General features: G+C 41.7%; 2 pseudogenes across 1 annotated transcript; both read left to right on the top strand.

Annotated features, from left to right (window-relative positions):
• The first annotated feature begins 251 nt into the window (after positions 1–251).
• On the top strand, positions 252–887 carry LOC137716940 (uncharacterized; annotated as a pseudogene).
• Positions 888–6,977: 6,090 nt separating this feature from the next.
• LOC137713783 (cellulose synthase-like protein G3) lies at positions 6,978–17,889 on the top strand (annotated as a pseudogene). Its single transcript, XR_015955572.1, has 6 exons — positions 6,978–8,139; positions 8,383–8,449; positions 15,652–15,710; positions 15,824–16,267; positions 16,490–16,837; positions 17,073–17,889. The product of XR_015955572.1 is annotated as a cellulose synthase-like protein G3 (transcript).
• The last annotated feature ends 1,228 nt before the right edge of the window (positions 17,890–19,117 follow it).

Below are 19,117 nucleotides of genomic sequence, written 5' to 3'. Positions count from 1 at the left end.
GTAAACTTAGTTAGTATGTTGCATTTTATGTTTCTTGCACGAACCTCTCATTATGAACTAATTTTAGTTAGTATATTATCAAATTTAGTGTCTTTGAAACCTGAAGTTTTCATTCAAAACATACCACATGTAACCCGTGGTTTTCATGCATAAATTAAACCACTACATGTCTATATAACTTGTATGTTCTACGATATATGTCTATGGCTTACCATGTGACTAATCACGTTTTCTCCCTCTGTTTTAGGGACATGTCAAACTTGAACAAGCTCGATTTCTCCGCTTTAGAAGTATCTGGAAGAAACTATCTAAAGTGGGTTCAAGATGTGAAGCTCCATCTCACTGCAAAGGGCATTAGAGCCACCATCGAGATACCTATCGCCGACAAACCTATTGACGAAACTCAGAAGGCTACTGCAATGATCTTCATTCGAAGACACATCCATGATGCACTGCAGATTGAGTATCTCACTAAGGAGGACCCACACACCCTCTGGCTTGCTCTGGTTGATCGTTTCGATCACCAAAAAGACATATACTTGCCTGAAGCAAGACACAAATGGCAGCATCTTCGTTTCCAAGACTTTAAGTCTGTGAATGAATACAACTCTGAAGTTTGTAGGATCCGTTCTTTGTTGAAATTCTGCAAAGTGGAACTAACCAAATCAAATCTCCTGGAGAAGACCTATTCGACCATTCATGCCACCAATATTGTTCTGCAGCAGCAATATAGGGCATAAAAATTCACCAAGTTTTTGGATTTGATCTCTGTTATACTTCTTGCTAAAAAACAGAACCAGCTTTTAATGAAGAATCATCAAGCTTGACCCACTGGCTCGAACACCTCGCCTGAAGCGCATGCGACCTATTCTAGGAGCCATAAGTAACGAAAGAATCGTCGTGGTCATGGAAATGGGCGGCAAGCCCAACTACAGGCCCAAGGTCAACAGAGTGCCATACCTAAAGGAAGAATTGCAACCCAGCAGCGTCCACCACTCACCCCTAAGGTCCCAAACTTCAAGAACAAGGGCAAAGCTGCCATTCAGGCTGCTTTTACTGAACTGGACATATGCTATCATTTTGGATCAAAAGATCATTGGTCACGCGTATGCCGAGCTTCCCCTGAGGCTATTGCCAAGTATCATTCCCGTCATGAGTCTCACTTTGCATATGTGGATCATCCAGAAGATGCAACTACATCCATAGAGATATCGGATTTTCAGGAGGCGTCAGCGCTTATGGATGAAAAAATTAGACATGTTTTTAGGGTGTTTACCCCTAGTGGCCGAACCCACTAAGAGTGGCCAGCCTTACCACCCCCCTCTAATTTGCTAGGTTTACGGTTTAATTTTGAACAACTTTTCTATGTATTTAGAATAATTTGTTTGGTTTTGGTTTGTTTTGAATTATGGATTATTATTTGAATGGATATTATTCTCTCGAATTGCTTAATTGAATGAATGGACTTATACTTATGCATTTGACCAATTCAATCAATTTATTTCTAGGTATGTCTAGTGGGGAAGTTAGTTGTCTGGTAGATAGTGCAACTACGCACACCATCTTGCGTGAACGACACTATTTTACTAACTTAATACCCAAGAAAGCTCCTTTGACAACTCTCTCAGACTCATCCAACCTGATTGAAGGATACAGAAAGGCACGTATCATGTTGTCTAATGGTACAATTCTGACCATTAAGGAGGCACTCTATTCTCCATGTTCTGGAAGAACGTTGATGAGTTTTAGAGATATTCGAGATAATAAATATCATCTTGAAACCATTGAAGATCATGGTTCTGAATTTCTCTGTATCACTTCATACGAATATGGCCAGAAGCATATTCACGAGAAGTTGGAATGCTTGTTGAGTGGGTTATACATCACAACCATTCGCGACATAGAAGCCCACAGTATGGCCGGCCCTATGCCTGAGTTTTAGGAAACTTTATTGCTTTGGCATGATCGTTTGGGACATTTTGGACGTGACGTGATGCGCCGTATCCTCAAATCTTCTCACGGGCATAATTTACATCCCTATGTTGGAGTTCTGCCATGCAAAGTGTGTTCTTCATGGAAGTTGAATATTCAATCCTCCCATACAAAGATTATGCACGACCCCCCTAAATTTCTTCAAAGGATTCAGGGGGACATTTGTGGACCTATCTAACCAACCTGCAGACCATTTAAATATTTTATGGTGTTGGTTGATGCATCGACAAGATGGTCACATGTTTGCTTGTTGTCCACATGCAAAGCCGCGTTTGCTAAACTCCTAGCTCAAATCATTAAGCTAAGGGCTCACCACCCTGATTATCCGATTAAGTTAATTCAACTGGATAATGCTGGAGAGTTTACGTCACAGACTTTTGACGATTATTGCATGTCAGTAGGGATTAATGTCATCCTATGCCCCATGTTCACACCCAAAACGACCTGGCAGAAGCCTTCATAAAATACCTTTAATTGATAGCTCGGACTTTGGTTATGAGAACCAAACTGCTGGTATCTGCCTGGGGCTATGCAATATTGCACGTAGCTATGTTGGTCCGCCTGAGGCCCACCGCTACCCAACCACATTCACCGTTACAGTTGGTCATTAGATACGAGCCTGACGTCTCGCATTTACGGGTGTTTGGGTACGCCATTTATGTGCCAATAGTGCCGCCACTACGTACCAAAATGGGTCCTCAGAGAAAAATGGGAATCTATGTCGGTTATGATTCGCCATTAATTGTTCGATACTTAGAACCCTTGACAGGAGATCTCTTTACCGCACATTTTACGGATTGCCACTTTGATGAGACAGTCTTCTGTCGTTAGGGGGAGATAAGCATGCTAACGTTTTTGTAGAACGCTACCAATTGTCGTGGTATGCTCCCACTATGTCTCATTTAGATCCCCGCACTGCCCAGTCTGAAACTAAGGTGCAACAAATTATAGATCTTCAGAGCATTACTCAAAGCATGCCAAATGCTTTTAATGATCTAACAAAGGTGACAAGATCACATATACCCGCTGCAAACACACCTGCAAGGATAGATGAACCCCGCGTACGTCAACTACCCGTCTGGGAAAGCCGGATTGTCCCTGAAGGTGGGGAGGCCGCATCCTCCACATGGAAAGGTACATTAGCGGCTAGGCAATCATCTGCTTCGACCCTGAAGTGTGGCAGACCCCTTGGTTCAAAGGATTCACAACCCCGGAAGAGGAAAATGGCACCAACTAGTAACCTTAGTTTGAATCCGACCATCGCTCACTCATCTGTTCCAACGCATAAGGTTATTCTAAATTACGATGATGCTTTAGATGAAACATGCCGGTTTCCCGAGAATCGTGAGATTTCGATCCACTATACAGTATTGGATGAGGTTTGGAATAGGAATGAGATGATCGTCGACGATGCATTCTCATACTCAATAGCTACTGACATCATGCTTAGCAATAACATTGAACCACGTTCCGTCGATGAATACCGACGTAGAACCGATTGGTCAAATTGGAAACAAGCAATCCAGGTCGAACTTGATTCATTCCCGAAACGTTAAGTGTTTGGACCTATCGTTCCTACACCACCACGCGTAAAGCATGTTGGCTGCAAGTGGGTTTTCATGAGGAAGCATAATGAGAAGAAAGAAATAGTGCGATACAAAGCACGCCTCGTAGCGTAAGGCTTCTCTCAGCACCCTGGGATTGATTACGATGAGACGTATTCCCCCGTAATAGACGTTATAACATTCCGCTACCTAATCAGTTTGGTAGTTTCAGAAAAACTGAATATGCAGCTTATGGACGCGGTAACCGCGCATCTCTATGGGGATCTAGATACGAAAATCTACATGAAAGTTCCAGAAGGAATTCCATTGACTGGTTCAAATAGTTCTAGACCATGGAACACTCTCTCAATTAGGTTGAGGAGGTCACTCTACGGGTTAAAACAATCCGGGCAGATATGGTATAACCGTTTGAGTGAATATTTGACAAGTCAGGGTTATGTGAACCACGAACTATGCCCATGCGTGTTCATAAAGAAGCCATATTTCGGATTTGCAATTGTTGCAGTTTATGTCGATGACATGAATCTTATTGGGACTCTCTCAGAGCTTGAGGAAATTGCTGCACACCTGAAATCGAATTTGAGATGAAGGATCTTAGGAAAACTCGATACTGTCTCGGCTTGGAGATCGAGCATTGTTCGGATGGAATCCTGGTACATCAATCGAACTACATCCAAAAGGTGTTACGTCAATTTAATGAGGATAAAGCATCTTTCGAGTACACTCATGGTCGTTTGGACTCTAGATGCTAAACGAGATCCCTTATGTCTAAAGGACAATGAGGAAGAGATTTTGGAACCCGAAGTTCCTTACCTGAGTGCAATTGGGGCTTTATTGTACTTGGCTCAGTGCACTAGACCTGGCATCTCCTTCGCTGTGAATATATTGGCTAGATACAGCAATGCGCCCACATGCAGACACTGGAATGGTGTTAAAGATATTTTCCGCTACCTCAAGGGTACAACAGATTTGGGCTTGTTCTATATCCGTAAATCTCCGAGTGTGCCGCCTTCTATGGTCCTCGAATTGATTCTTGCCTTATTGGTTACGCAGATGCTGGATATCTGTCTGACCCACATAAAGCATGTTCTCAAATGGGTTATGTCTTTACCATTGGAGACACCACTATATCTTGGAGGTCTACCAAGCAAACATTAGTTGCGACTTCATCTAAACCATGCTGAAATTCTTACCCTGCATAAAGCATCGCATGAGTGTTTTTGGCTGAGACAAGTTATGGGACATATTCGAAGCACTAGTGGTCTTATATCAGTCATTGACCTTCCTACAACGTTCTTTGAAGACAATGTAGCATGTATCAAGCAGCTAAAGAAGGGATACATCAAGGGAGACAACACCAAGCACATAGCGTCGAAGTTCTTTTACTGACACTAGCAGCAGCAGCATCAGAACATTGAAGTCAAGCAAATCTGTTCCCAAGACAACTTGGCCAATCTCTTTACCAAGTCATTGCCCAAGTCTACATTTCAGAAGCTCGTCCAAGGAATCGGTATGCGTAAATTATCTGAGTTGAATCGCTTGTAGTTCTTTTATTTAGAAGTTATGTCTAACTCAGGGAGAGTATCTTCGAGCATACTCATATGATCTTAATGTACTCTTTTTCCCTACGATTAGGAGCATTTTTCCCACTGGGTTTTTGCTACCTAACTAGGTTTTAATGAGGTACCCATCCTGCGATGATCATACTCCGTTGAGTTCACTACCTTCGTCCAGTTTGACAAGTGTTTTAGACATTATGCATATTTTCTTACTTTTCTCCTTATTCTATGGGTTCTGCTTATCTTGGGTTTTACCATAACAAGGTTTTTGTGAGTTTTTACAAATGCATACTTCAAAGTAAATTTGAGACTCACGATCACTCATTGTGCCGATGACTTCATCAACTATTCTACCTTATCTGCTGAAGATTTGATGCGATGGTTTGTTGAGTATTTACACACTCAAGGGGGAGTGTTGCAGTCATATTTAGAATAGGAATGTGATTGTGCAAATCCTAGGGAATCTGGGAAAGTATTATATATTCCTATTAGGATTAGATTACATATTAAATGTTGTAATCCTAAAGGAAAGGTTTTACCCTTTCTACTACTATAAATAAAAGCACAATGGGGTGAATCAACAAACCTCACAATTAAATCAATCTCTCTTCTCCCTAAAGCTTGCCACACCCCTCTCTCTCTCTAACCCTAGATCGCTCAATCAAATAGGCCTACAACAAAAAATATTTTATTATTGAAATAATTAATGATGTTATTAATACCCAGGAACCTTGATCAAAAATTGAAATGGAATAGGATTTTAATCAATGAAATAGCAAAAGGAATGATAAGAACGTAATTTCTCCTTATTAATTTAAGGGAAGAAAGAACTAGTCGGTTGATAGAGAAATGCTTTATCTATATCTATTTATTGGTTTGGACAACAATAAGTCCCAACAGTAATACAAGTATGCAGTAGATAGAGATTCGCAGATTACCATTTACCAAAAACAACAAAATCTTTATTTACGTGCCAAAGACTAAAAACCTTAATCATTTATTGGAAACCCTATTCCCATAAATTTAAAGCCATGCCTATAACCTAAGAATTCCAAAATACAGGGAAAGCTCAAACTCAAAGAGTTTCCACTTGCACCACCATGCCCACCACCACCCACGATGGGCTCCCACCACTTCACACCCACAAGCCTTCTCTTCGAACCACCACGAACCGTGTATTCGTGATGGTTCACTTTAGTGCCATCTTAGCCCTGCTCTATCGCCATACACTCTCCCTCCTCCACTCCACAACCCTTACCTCTTTCTTCATCACCCTCACCTTCCTCATCTCCGACACACTTCTTGCTTTCATGTACACCACTACACAATCTTTGCGCATGAAACCAATTTATCGCACTGAATTCCCCGAAAACCTGAAAAGGGTTGTTGAAGAACCTGATTTTCCTGCTTTGGACGTGTTCATATGCACAGCTGATCCCTACAAGGAGCCACCAATGAACGTGGTGAACACAGCCTTATCGGTCATGGCTTATGACTATCCAACCGAGAAGGTATCAGTGTATGTTTCAGACGATGGCGGCTCAGCTCTGACTCTCTTTGCTTTCATGGAGGCTGCCAAATTTGCAAGCCACTGGCTACCTTTCTGCAGATACAACAACATAGTGGAACGCTGCCCGGAAGCTTATTTTGTAACGGATCATTCTCGGTTTCCTGAAGCCGAGAAGATAAAGGTAAAAAAATTGTAGTGATATATATCAATTTTCCGAAAGAATTAGCTAAAAGTATGTGCAGCTACATTTCATACATACATACATACATACATACACACACACATACATACATACATACATACATACATACATACACACACACACACACACACACACACACACACACACACACACACACACACGACAATATTCTTTTAAGTTCTAATGTTTAATTTTTAATCATCCCTAGACCATATATAGTGTCAGGGATGATAACTTTGGATGGAACTTTCTAGATTCAAAAACATATATCATTGTTAAAAATGCACTCCAAGGATACTAATGAACTATGCACTCAAAGATTACTAAGTTACTACTCAAGCTCTATAAATATACTAAACTTGACCAAAAAATGTACTACAAAAAGACTACACAAAAAACTTTCAAAGTAATGCCTTTTATGAGACCTTGAAAATTGTCGTTTTAAAGTTCTCACTAATGTGTTGCATCTAGTTATTTATTAACTTTCTCCATAAATTTGCAACACATTGACTTCTTCAAAATTTAATATAAATTTGATTTTAATTACTTATCCAAACATAGCATAGGTAACTATTTGAAGAAGAGTCGAGCCTTTTTCTAAATTAAAAGGAGTGCTTCGAAAGCCTATAGAAACCCAACACATTACGTACCCATCCATATACTCAGTAGGATAGCGACGAGGGATAATATGTATTTATAAGGCATATAGGGACAAAGACAGAAAAAAAAAGGGGGGCATGTATTGTATAATAATTCTCCCCTTGCGATTCTCATCATGCGTATCAATCTCTTTAATTTTTGTTTATGTGAGCTGTCGATAAAGAAAATAAAACACGCATCAGCTAATATGGAGAAAATTCCTGTTTGTCACCTTTGTTCCCTATCCCTTTCATGCATAAACAATCAACATCGTTATACTCAGCCCTTTTTTTTTTTGGGAATACTAAACCACTTACCTATCTTATTTTTTTATATTGATTTGTCATTTATATTTTCATTATAAATTCAAGTGATAAAATAGAACAGGTGAGTACACATATCAATACTTTTTTTTTCCGGTTTATGTAAATGGGTTTACTTTATGGATCGAAATTATCAATCCCACCACATTAAGAGCTAATTAATTAAGTAATTACATGTTCTTCTGAATCATGGCACAAGATTATGTACCAAGGCATGAAAGTGAAGGTAAACAATGTAATGGAGAGAGGCAAAGTCGACCAGGAATATCTAATCGGAGAACGGGAAATTCAAGCTTTTAGCAAATGGACGGATGGATTTACACGGCAAGATCATCCCGCTGTCATTCAGGTATTTTTCTCGTTCAAGTGATATAGCACTTTATCCTCGTGATTAGAACATGCACGATCATAAGATAGCTGTTTTTAACTGAAACTTGTCACGCAATTAACAATCTTGCAAGCAACCGTTTATGCTGCTAACATAAATCCTGATTAGAACATGCACGATCATAAGATAGTTGTTTTTAACTGAAGTGCATAACTTATGAGCAACCAAATATTCATGCATATGAATGTTGTGAATTATGAGCAGGTTCTTTTGGACCATAGCAAAGACAGAGACATCACAGGTCATCTGATGTCAAACCTAATTTACGTCTTGTGAACACGAAAGATTCCTTGAAACAAGAAACCAGAATAACGTGTACAAAATAATATTTTTGTGTTTATGATTTTGGGGTTACGATCTCTCTCAAATTTAGTCCTCTTATTCTATCTTCGTAGGGTGTAGGTTTGTGGATGAGTTGTTGATCCAAAGGGCCGTCGGGGCTTGATCTAAGGATGAACAGTTGATGAACGGATCTTCAAGGGGCGTTGGGCTTGATCTTGAAGAATGGGTGTATGGATTTCTTCAAGGGCTTTTGGGCTTGATCTTGAAGGTTGATGGATGAGCAGATCTTCAAGGGCTTTTGGGCTTAGTCTTGAAGAACGATTGGATGTGTGGATTTGTTTGTGCTGTTGATCCAAGGGGCCGTTGGGGCTTGATCTTAGGATGAACGATGAACACTTTCTTCAAGAGCCGTCGGGGCTTGATCTTGAATAATGGTTGTGTGGATTTCTTCAAGGGCTTTTGGGCTTGATCTTGAAGGTTGATGGATGAGCGGATCTTCAAGGGCTTTTGGGCTTAATCTTGAAGAACGATTGGATGTGTGGATTTGTTTGTGTTGTTGATCCAAGGGGCCGTTGGGGCTTGATCTTAGGATGAACGATGAACACTTTCTTCAAGGGCCGTCGGGGCTTGATCTTGAATAATGGTTGTGTGGATTTCTTCAAGGGCTTTTGGGCTTGATCTTGAAGGTTGATGGATGAGCGGATCTTCAAGGGCTTTTGGGCTTAATCTTGAAGAACGATTGGATGTGTGGATTTGTTTGTGTTGTTGATCCAAGGGGCCGTTGGGGCTTGATCTTAGGATGAACGATGAACACTTTCTTCAAGGGTCGTCGGGGCTTGATCTTGAAAGATGGTTGTGTGGATTTGTTTGTGCTGTTGATCCAAGGGGCCGTTGGGGCTTGATCTTAGGATGAACGATGAACACTTTCTTCAAGGGCCGTCGGGGCTTGATCTTGAATAAGGATTTAACGAAGAACGCCATGTGTACAATTTGTACAACACGTGGCGTATGCCATGTATGCCTTGACACGTCAAAACTTTAATGCATTGGTGAACATTTGTTTTACTGAAATTTCGATGTCTACAAATGCCCCCACTTCAAGGCGCGTCGTAGACATGTGCTTGTCACGTGTAGAAGATGCGTTTTGAAGTCCCTTAATGTAGATGTCAACCCAAGGGCCGTCGAGGCTTGATCTTGAATTGGGCTGGAAATTTCTTCAAGGGCCATTGAGGCTTGATCTTGAGTTCGACTGGAAGATTTTCTGGTTTCCTCCAATCGTTGATTTTCCACAGGCTTAGTCTTGAACTGGGCTGGAAATTTCTTCAAGGACCATTGAGGCTTGATCTTGAGTTCGACTGGAAGATTTTCTAGTTTCCTCCAATCGTTGATTTTCCACAGGCTTAGTCTTGAACTGGGCTGGAAATTTCTTCAAGGACCATTGAGGCTTGATCTTGAGTTCGACTGGAAGATTTTCTGGTTTCCTCCAATCGTTGATTTTCCACAGGCTTAGTCTTGAACTGGGCTGGAAATTTCTTCAAGGGCCATTGAGGCTTGATCTTGAGTTCGATTGGAAGATTTTCTGGTTTCCTCCAATCGTTGATTTTCCTTTGTGCTACTCTTGAACTGGGCAGCAAGATTCTTTTGGTCTCCCCTGAAGGTCTGAGCTTTACTCATTTTTTTATGTTTCTTTGTTCAATCTCTCCAATTCGTATTGAAGAGGGTTAGAGGATAGCTCAGCATATGCAGTTGTTGCTTGTCTCCACATGCTTTAATGTATCATTTTCACTTGCCTTACTTGCTCCCCTTTGCAGAAGTGGTCCCTTCTCTGGAAGTGTATCAACCGTCGAAGATGACTACTCGAGAGCAACGCTAGGTAAGCAACCAGGGAATAGATTCCAGGCAGTCGGTTCCAGATCGGAAGACTGACTCCAAGTGCCGGCTGATTGGTTTTTTCACTTTGCCATGCGAGTAAGAACAAAGACAAAGAAAAAAATAGGGAAAGAGCATGATATGAGATACCTTTGCTTTCGAAGAAGCAGCGAGTGAATCAGCACATATATATGTTGTGTTTGTCTCCACATACTTCAATCTACCGTTTCCTCCTGGGTCATCTGTACTCCAGGCATCTGGTATCTTCTTTGGGGAAGAAGAAAAAATTGAGTATTTCGAAAGGCTTTGCTGGGAGTGCGCCCTCAGAGGTGAGGAAGAGTTGGGCATTTTTTTTTTTCAGGTATGCCTTGCCATAAAAGATGAAGGTCGACATATATAGGGATTTCCCAATAGCAAGTGGTAGTTATGTTCTTTTACCCTTGTCGACAAACGTCTCTTCGATTTTTTAACAAACGTCTCTTCGATTTCTGAGCGAGCGCCTCTTCGAAAAAAATAGTCACGGGTGCGGCTCTGTCACCACGCTTGTTGGCAAAGGCGCGTAGTTGGGATGATAAACTTCACGTGTTTTCAACTTTGTCAGAGATCTTTTGACAAAGTTGAACGCGTTATCTGAAAAGCCGCGAAAGCGTCGCCGAACTTCACGCAGGAAAATCCGATTTTTTGAATCGGTGGTCGTGTCGCCTTGGCTTTTTATAGAGGTATCGATTACCTCCAACATGCACACTTTGAAGATCGCCCGTTTGTGAAAATCGTCTTCGGCCCTTTCTGATTTTACTCCATCCACCTTTCTCTTTTAACCTTTTGACAATGGCTAACCCGTCTAACATTTGCTTAGATTTGAGTCTCAGCAGTGATCCGAGTGCGCCGCGTCAGGTAAATGTATGGTGCCCTTCTTTCTTATCTTCTAATGGCCCTTTGACAGGTGAAGATTCTGTGATGAAGGATGCAACAACAGCTACGATAGTAGCTAGGAACTTCCTCACTCCAAAAGATAGTAGGCTGCTTTCAGAACGGTCCGATGAGTTGGCCGTTCAAGAGTCCCTAACTCTCAGTGTTCAGTGCGCAGGCTCTGTGTCCAACATGGGCCAACGCCTACTTGCTCGATCCCGCCAAGTGGAATCATTGATGGCGGAGGTGGAAACTCTTAAGCAAGAGATCAAACAGCTTAAGCACGAGAATAGAAGTTTGCATGTGCTTGCAAATAACTATTCGACGGGCATGAAGAGGAAACTTGATGAGCTGCAAGAATCTGAAGGTCGAATCCAAAGTGACCGTCAAAGGTTTGCGGCTTTCCTCCAGAGGCACATTTTTCCTGGGTCATCCAGCGTTCTACCCAGTATTGAGGCCTGGAATGCTCTAGCTTCAATGCCTCCCGCTCCGATGCCTTCTGCTCCGATGCCTTCCGCTTCTAGAGTTTTGCCAAGTAATGGGGCTTCACGTGAACATCCTTTGTGAAAGCTCCATCTTTTTTTTTTTTTTTTTTTTTTTTTTCCTTTTGTAATAAAATTGACTTTCTTTAATGAAACATTTATTTATTTATTTTGATGTGACTGTACTTGAAGTTTTGAAGTTTCAAGTTGCCTACGTACTCTTCCAAAGAAGAGATCAAGTCATAACGTAGTTCAAATGAGTGATGGTTTTGATGATGATTTTGCTGTACACAGTTTATGCTCTTGCGGGCCAGGAGTGTTTGGTGCCGTTTGCAGTTTCAGCTCGTGCAGGCAATGAGCGTTTTGGTGCCGTTTGCAGTTTCAGCTCGTGCAGGCAATGAGCGTTTTGGTGCCGTTTGCAGTTTCAGCTCGTGCAGGCAAGGAGCGTTTGGTGTCACCTTTTAGGCTCGTGCGAACGAGGAGCTTGTGGTGTCGTTTGCAGTTTCAGCTCGTGCAGGCAAAGAGCGTTTTGGTGCCGTTTGCAGTTTCAGCTCGTGCAGACAAGGAGCGTTTGGTGTCACCTTTTAGGCTCGTGCGAACGAGGAGCTTGTGGTGTCGTTTGCAGTTTCAACTCGTGCAGACAAGGAGCTTTTGGTTGTCGCCTTTTAGGCTCGTACGAACGAGGAGCTTGTGGTTGTTGCCTTTTATGCTCATGCGGACCAGGAGCGTTGGTTGTCGCCTTTTAGGCTCGTGCGAACGAGGAGCTTGTGGTGTCGTTTGCAGTTTCAACTCGTGCAGACAAGGAGCTTTTGGTTGTCGCCTTTTAGGCTCGTGCGAACGAGGAGCATTGGTTGTCGCCTTTTATGCTCGTGCGAACGAGGAGCGTTGGTTGTCGCCTTTTAGGCTCATGCGAACGAGGAGCGTTGGTTGTCGCCTTTTAGGCTCATGCGAACGAGGAGCGTTTTGGTGCCGTTTGCAGTTTCAGCTCGTGCAGGCAATGAGCGTTTTGGTGCCGTTTGCAGTTTCAGCTCGTGCAGGCAAGGAGCGTTTGGTGTCACCTTTTAGGCTCGTGCGAACGAGGAGCTTGTGGTGTCGTTTGCAGTTTCAACTCGTGCAGACAAGGAGCTTTTGGTTGTCGCCTTTTAGGCTCGTGCGAACGAGGAGCATTGGTTGTCGCCTTTTATGCTCGTGCGAACGAGGAGCGTTGGTTGTCGCCTTTTATGCTCGTGCGAACGAGGAGCTTTTTTTTTGAATTTGTCAAACGATCTTAGAGAGGCATTCCTCACAATCTTCATAGGAAGGAGCCATGACCGAGTAATTGAAAAAGTCTTCTGGGAAGAGGTCGCACATTGTGATGGGGATGGACGATCTTTGTGTCGAAATTTCATCATCTCCAACACTTTCACATTGTTCTGGAGGTTGACAAGAGCTGTTTTGCCCCCTTTTCGACTGATAAACTTGTGGACAAGATGGTTGCTGCTTGTCCAATTTCTTCGAAGCGATCTTCGAACTGCATTCCTCACAATCTTCATAGCAAGGAGCCTTGATCGAGTAATTGAAGACGTCTTCGAGGAAGAAAAGATCCCGCATGAACGATCTTTGTGTTGTAATTTCATCATCCTCAACATTTTCATGTAGCTTTGAAGGTTGACAGTAGCTGCTTTGCTCCCTTTCCGATTGGTGCACTTGTGGAGAAGACATATGTTTCTCGTGCAGTTTCTTCGGAGTGACATGAGTCCATCCTTCAATTTCACTTGACTTGGAGCATGCCCCCAACAGTCGAGGTGAAGACTTTGAGTCGAAAGAGCCAGAAGTGACATCTTTCTTAGGGATTTCATCTTCAGTGCCGTTCTCTTGGGTTTGTTGGCATGAAGATTTGTCAGTGTGGACGATGATGCGCCTCTTTACCTTCAGTGGTCCTTTTGTGTCGACCTCCAGGATTGCTTGGCGCTTCATCCTTGAAGGAATCAAGCTTCGAACGTCGCCTTTTTCTGCTAACCCATCGAGCTTTTCTTCCTTTGGTGTTGTCTTCCTCTTTCCAAAAGGCTTCTCATTATCTTCAAATCTTTCCGAAGCTGATCGTCGCAGAGCAGAGATAGCTGTGTTGCTTTGTTTTTTAGGCTTTAACAACCTTTCAAAAACAGAGCTTTGGGATGTTGGCGCGTTAAGCCTCTTGAAGACGGAAGTTCGGTCTTGCCCACCAATACGATCAAGTGCCGAAATTCTGGGTTTTGAATGATTCAGCCTATCGAAGACTGACACTCGAATAGAAGGTTTAGGCTCCTCTTGATTTTGTTCAATGCTCACGCTGATGTATTGAGCGCTAGCGTTTTTCGCTTTGCTTGAAATCTTCACGAGTGCATTTGGTGTGAAGCCAAGTCCAGCTTTGTTGTTGTCAACTCCGTAATCATGCTCCTTCAACTTCTTTTGAGTCTCGGTGAGGTCACGATCTTTGTCATTGACGGTGTTTGAAACCTTCTTTCCAAGATTTGAAGAGGAAGCAAAGTCATGCCTAGCCTTTGACATAAATTCGTAGGCATTTGGGTTAAAGCCTTCTTCGGTCTTCTTAGTTGGAAGAGAGCTTGGTTTCACTTTGACGCCATGCTGTGCCTCCAGACGGTTGATGAGTCCGGCGGTTTGCAAGTTTTTCTCCTCTGCAGTCTTTATCAGCCTTGCAACTGTTTCCTTCATCTGAACCAGCTGTTTTTCAATGGAGGTAGTGCCGATAGTCATGACTTGTTCTTTGTTTGAAGCCATGGACTGTGCTTGAATATCTTGAACGGAGACAGAGATGAGAGGTAGAGATTGTCCCACTGGGCGTGCCAAATTTGTGAACACGAAAGATTCCTTGAAACAAGAAACCAGAATAACGTGGCACAAAATAATATTTTTGTGTTTATGATTTTGGGGTTACGATCTCTCTCAAATTTAGTCCTCTTATTCTATCTTCGTAGGGTGTAGGTTTGTGGATGAGTTGTTGATCCAAAGGGCCGTCGGGGCTTGATCTAAGGATGAACAGTTGATGAACGGATCTTCAAGGGGCGTTGGGCTTGATCTTGAAGAATGGGTGTATGGATTTCTTCAAGGGCTTTTGGGCTTGATCTTGAAGGTTGATGGATGAGCAGATCTTCAAGGGCTTTTGGGCTTAGTCTTGAAGAACGATTGGATGTGTGGATTTGTTTGTGCTGTTGATCCAAGGGGCCGTTGGGGCTTGATCTTAGGATGAACGATGAACACTTTCTTCAAGAGCCGTCGGGGCTTGATCTTGAATAATGGTTGTGTGGATTTCTTCAAGGGCTTTTGGGCTTGATCTTGAAGGTTGATGGATGAGCGGATCTTCAAGGGCTTTTGGGCTTAATCTTGAAGAACGATTGGATGTGTGGATTTGTTTGTGTTGTTGATCCAAGGGGCCGTTGGGGCTTGATCTTAGGATGAACGATGAACACTTTCTTCAAGGGCCGTCGGGGCTTGATCTTGAATAATGGTTGTGTGGATTTCTTCAAGGGCTTTTGGGCTTGATCTTGAAGGTTGATGGATGAGCGGATCTTCAAGGGCTTTTGGGCTTAATCTTGAAGAACGATTGGATGTGTGGATTTGTTTGTGTTGTTGATCCAAGGGGCCGTTGGGGCTTGATCTTAGGATGAACGATGAACACTTTCTTCAAGGGTCGTCGGGGCTTGATCTTGAAAGATGGTTGTGTGGATTTGTTTGTGCTGTTGATCCAAGGGGCCGTTGGGGCTTGATCTTAGGATGAACGATGAACACTTTCTTCAAGGGCCGTCGGGGCTTGATCTTGAATAAGGATTTAACGAAGAACGCCATGTGTACAATTTGTACAACACGTGGCGTATGCCATGTATGCCTTGACACGTCAAAACTTTAATGCATTGGTGAACATTTGTTTTACTGAAATTTCGATGTCTACACGTCTCTAGAGAAAAAAGCAGGACATCACCCCACCATTTCAAAGCTGGTGCACTTAATGCCCTTGTAAGCTCAAAACCCTAGCTGGTTTTCTCATTAATCATCTTTTTATTAATTAATTTTCCACATTAATAAACAAATTAACTAATTTGTTTATCTTTTGATGTTGTGTTACAAAGCTACGAGTTTCAGCTACCATGACCAATGCTCCAATAGTCTTAACCCTAGACTGTGATATGTACTCCAATAATCCTGATACGCCACTTCGCGCTCTATGTTACCTATCAGATCCTAAGCTTCGATCTAAAGTAGGGTATGTCCAATTCCCTCAACGTTTTCAAGGAATCAACAAGACTGACATATATGCAAGTGAGTTCAGGCATCTGTTCATTATCAACCCATAGGGATTCGATGGGCTATTAGGACCAAATTATGTAGGAACTGGATGCTTTTTCTCCCGACGAGCATTCTTCGGAGGGCCGTCAGAGCTTATACCACCAGAAATTCCCCAACTACACCCTAACAATGTAGTTGACAAGCCCCTTCAGAATCCAGAGGTTTTGGAATTGGCAAACCATGTTGCATCTTGCAACTATGAGAACAATAGCACTTGGGGACATAAGGTATGTAAATAAGCTAATTAGTGCTATGTATCTTCTAATCAGGGAACCGTTGTTCACACTTCAAAAAAATCATCCTACGTTCCTTGTAGTTAGCTCGATCATTCAGCAGTGAAACATGAACTTTCAGGAGCGTGATTAACAACTCCCATTTTTCTTACAAATCAATGACATTATGACATCGTAATTTGAAACCTGATAGATGAAATTGGTTAAATTGTGTAGATGGGAGCAAGATATGGCTCACTCGTGGAGGACTACTTCACAGGTTATATCCTACTTTGCGAGGGATGGAATGCTATATTTTGCAATCCAAAGAGGGCAGCATTTTTAGGGGATGCCCCGATCAACCTTCTTGATGCGTTGAATCAAACCAAGAGATGGGCCGTAGGCCTCCTTGAGGTAGCTTTCTCAAAATATAGTCCAGTCACATACGGTGTTCGGGCCATGGGTTTTCTGATGGGCCTTGGTTTCGCCTATTATGCTTTTTGGGCCTTCTGGGCCATTCCCATCACCACATATGCCTTCGTCCCGCAGCTAGCGCTCCTCAATGGGATCACCCTATTTCCAAAGGTAATGCACACTCACCCTTTACTAGTTTGTTGTCTTGAGAAAATTGTACAATATTTTATTGTCAGACTTATTTTGTTTTAACCTTGTGACTTCATACCACACATTTAAATAGAACTATACACAATTCATTCAAATTGATATAATGACAATATTTCGGGTCTGATCTTGCGCAAGTGTTCCTGGTCAAACAAGACGTGCTACACTTTTGAAACTAAGATTTAAGTGCTTATTGCAGGTTTCGGATCCATGGTTTCTCTTGTATGTGTTTGTTGTCCTTGGAGCCTATGGTGAAGAACTCATTGATTTTGTATTATCTGGAGGAACATTCCTTAAGTGGTGGAATAACCAGAGAATGTGGATGATTAGGGGACTCTCAAGCTTCGCGTTTGGATTCGTTGAGTACTTTCTCAAGTCCTTAGGCATTTCCACACATGGGTTTAATGTGACCAGCAAAGTCCTTGATGAGGACCAAAGCAAAAGATATGAACAAGGCATGATGGAGTTTGGAGTCTCATCTCCCTTCTTTGTGCCACTTACAGTGGCTGCCATTGTCAACCTGGCTGCCTTTGCTTGGGGCCATGTAGAGATTTTCCGAGATGGCGGTAGCTTGGAAGGATTGTTTGTGCAGATGTTTATAGCTGGATTTGGCATAGTGAATTGCATACCAATCTATGAAGCCATGATCAGTAGGAATGATAAGGGAAAAATTCCTATAAAAACTAGTCTGGTTTCAACAATTTTGGCATTTGCTCTTTACGTAGTGGTTTATGTCACTCTGAGGAACTGATGATGATCACACCCTCAAAAGAGTATTTAGCCTTAGGGGTCTAAGGCAGTTTTGTGCTTTCTCTGCCCCACAGATTTCTTGGTGTTCTACTATCTACTCCACCAATCTTCTTTTGCAATTTGCAAAATAAAATTTGTATTTTGGACCACTTGCCGTCCATTGTGTTAGGTTTCCTTTAAGTAGGCCATGCGTTGTTCAAAGTTTATGGTGAATGTATTATATATTAGACTAATATTTATCAGAAACGATGAAAAAATTATATTAACACACGATGAATTTGATAATACACATTTTATAATAGTCTGATAGTTTAAGAGACATTTTAGTTTGCATATTGCTAAGATGACATGGGTTGAACAATATTTAGGATAATGTTCATTTTCCAAAATTCCAAAAGCAGTGATTCATATGCAGTGCTGCACGTTGTATGAGGCCTTCCACCAACATCCTCATCATTAAATGATAAAGCTATGGCCAAGTTGGAGGGAGCGCGACGTGAGAACACACACTCATGAAATCAGACCCTATCTTCGTTTAAATAATTTGTTGATGATGAGGATTTGAATCTAATACACCTATAACTTCATATGGTCCAATCGGATTTACATATATCCATAGGGAAATGTCGCCCACGACTGCAAAACAGATTTTGATTATTCTATTACTTTTGTGAATAACTTTACTGAAAAAGGAAACATAAATGATATTTTATGGGGTGCACTCAGAGGTGTAGGGTTTGAGGGTTTGAAAAGTAAGTTTCCAATGTAGTCGTTATGTAGTATTAACAAAGCGTTTATGTTATAATGTTTTTATTAGGGCCAAATTTCTTTCGTGGTTTCTGCAGTGGCACTTTATTTTTAAGGGTAAAGTATAAAAAACTACCTTAACTATTGATGTCACGACACTTTCATACCTCATCTTTAGAATTTTGTCCAATGTTATACCTTCTGTTACTTGGCCGTTTATTTTTCAGTTAAAGGTTGACGTGGCTTGATCCGGGTCCCACTTTCTATTAAAAAATTATAAATATTATTAAAAACTAAAAAAAATCATTTAATAATTTTTAAATATTAAAATAATAATAAAAAGTTAAAAAAAAAAAAAGAAACCTTCTGTTCGTACCCTTCCCCCCCCCCCCACCTCCTTCTTCTCTCTCTTCTCCCCCATCTTCATCTTCTTCTCCCTTCCAGCCCCCTTTCCTGCAACCCAGAAAAAAAGGAGGAAGAAGAAGAAGAAAAAAAAACCGAATCTGCATCCCAAGAAGAACAAGAAGAAGAAGAAGAAGAAGAACAAGAAAAGGAGGAGGAAGAAGACGAGGAAAAAAAAAACCGAAAAAAAAAAACTCGAATCTGCAACCCAGAAGAAGAAGAAGAAGAAGAAGGCGGAAGAAGAAGGAGGAGGAGGAGGAAGAAGAAAAAAAAAAAAAAAAAACTCGAATCTACAAAAGAAGAAGGAGGAAGAAGAAGAAGGAGGAGGAGGAAGAAGATGAAGCA

Source organism: Pyrus communis, chromosome 14 (assembly GCF_041283825.1).
Source record: "Pyrus communis isolate YQ-2024b chromosome 14, ASM4128382v1, whole genome shotgun sequence".
NCBI classification, from domain to species: Eukaryota; Viridiplantae; Streptophyta; class Magnoliopsida; order Rosales; family Rosaceae; genus Pyrus; species Pyrus communis.
Note: the sequence above shows the minus strand (reverse complement) of the source record. Positions and strands in the feature narration are given on the sequence as shown.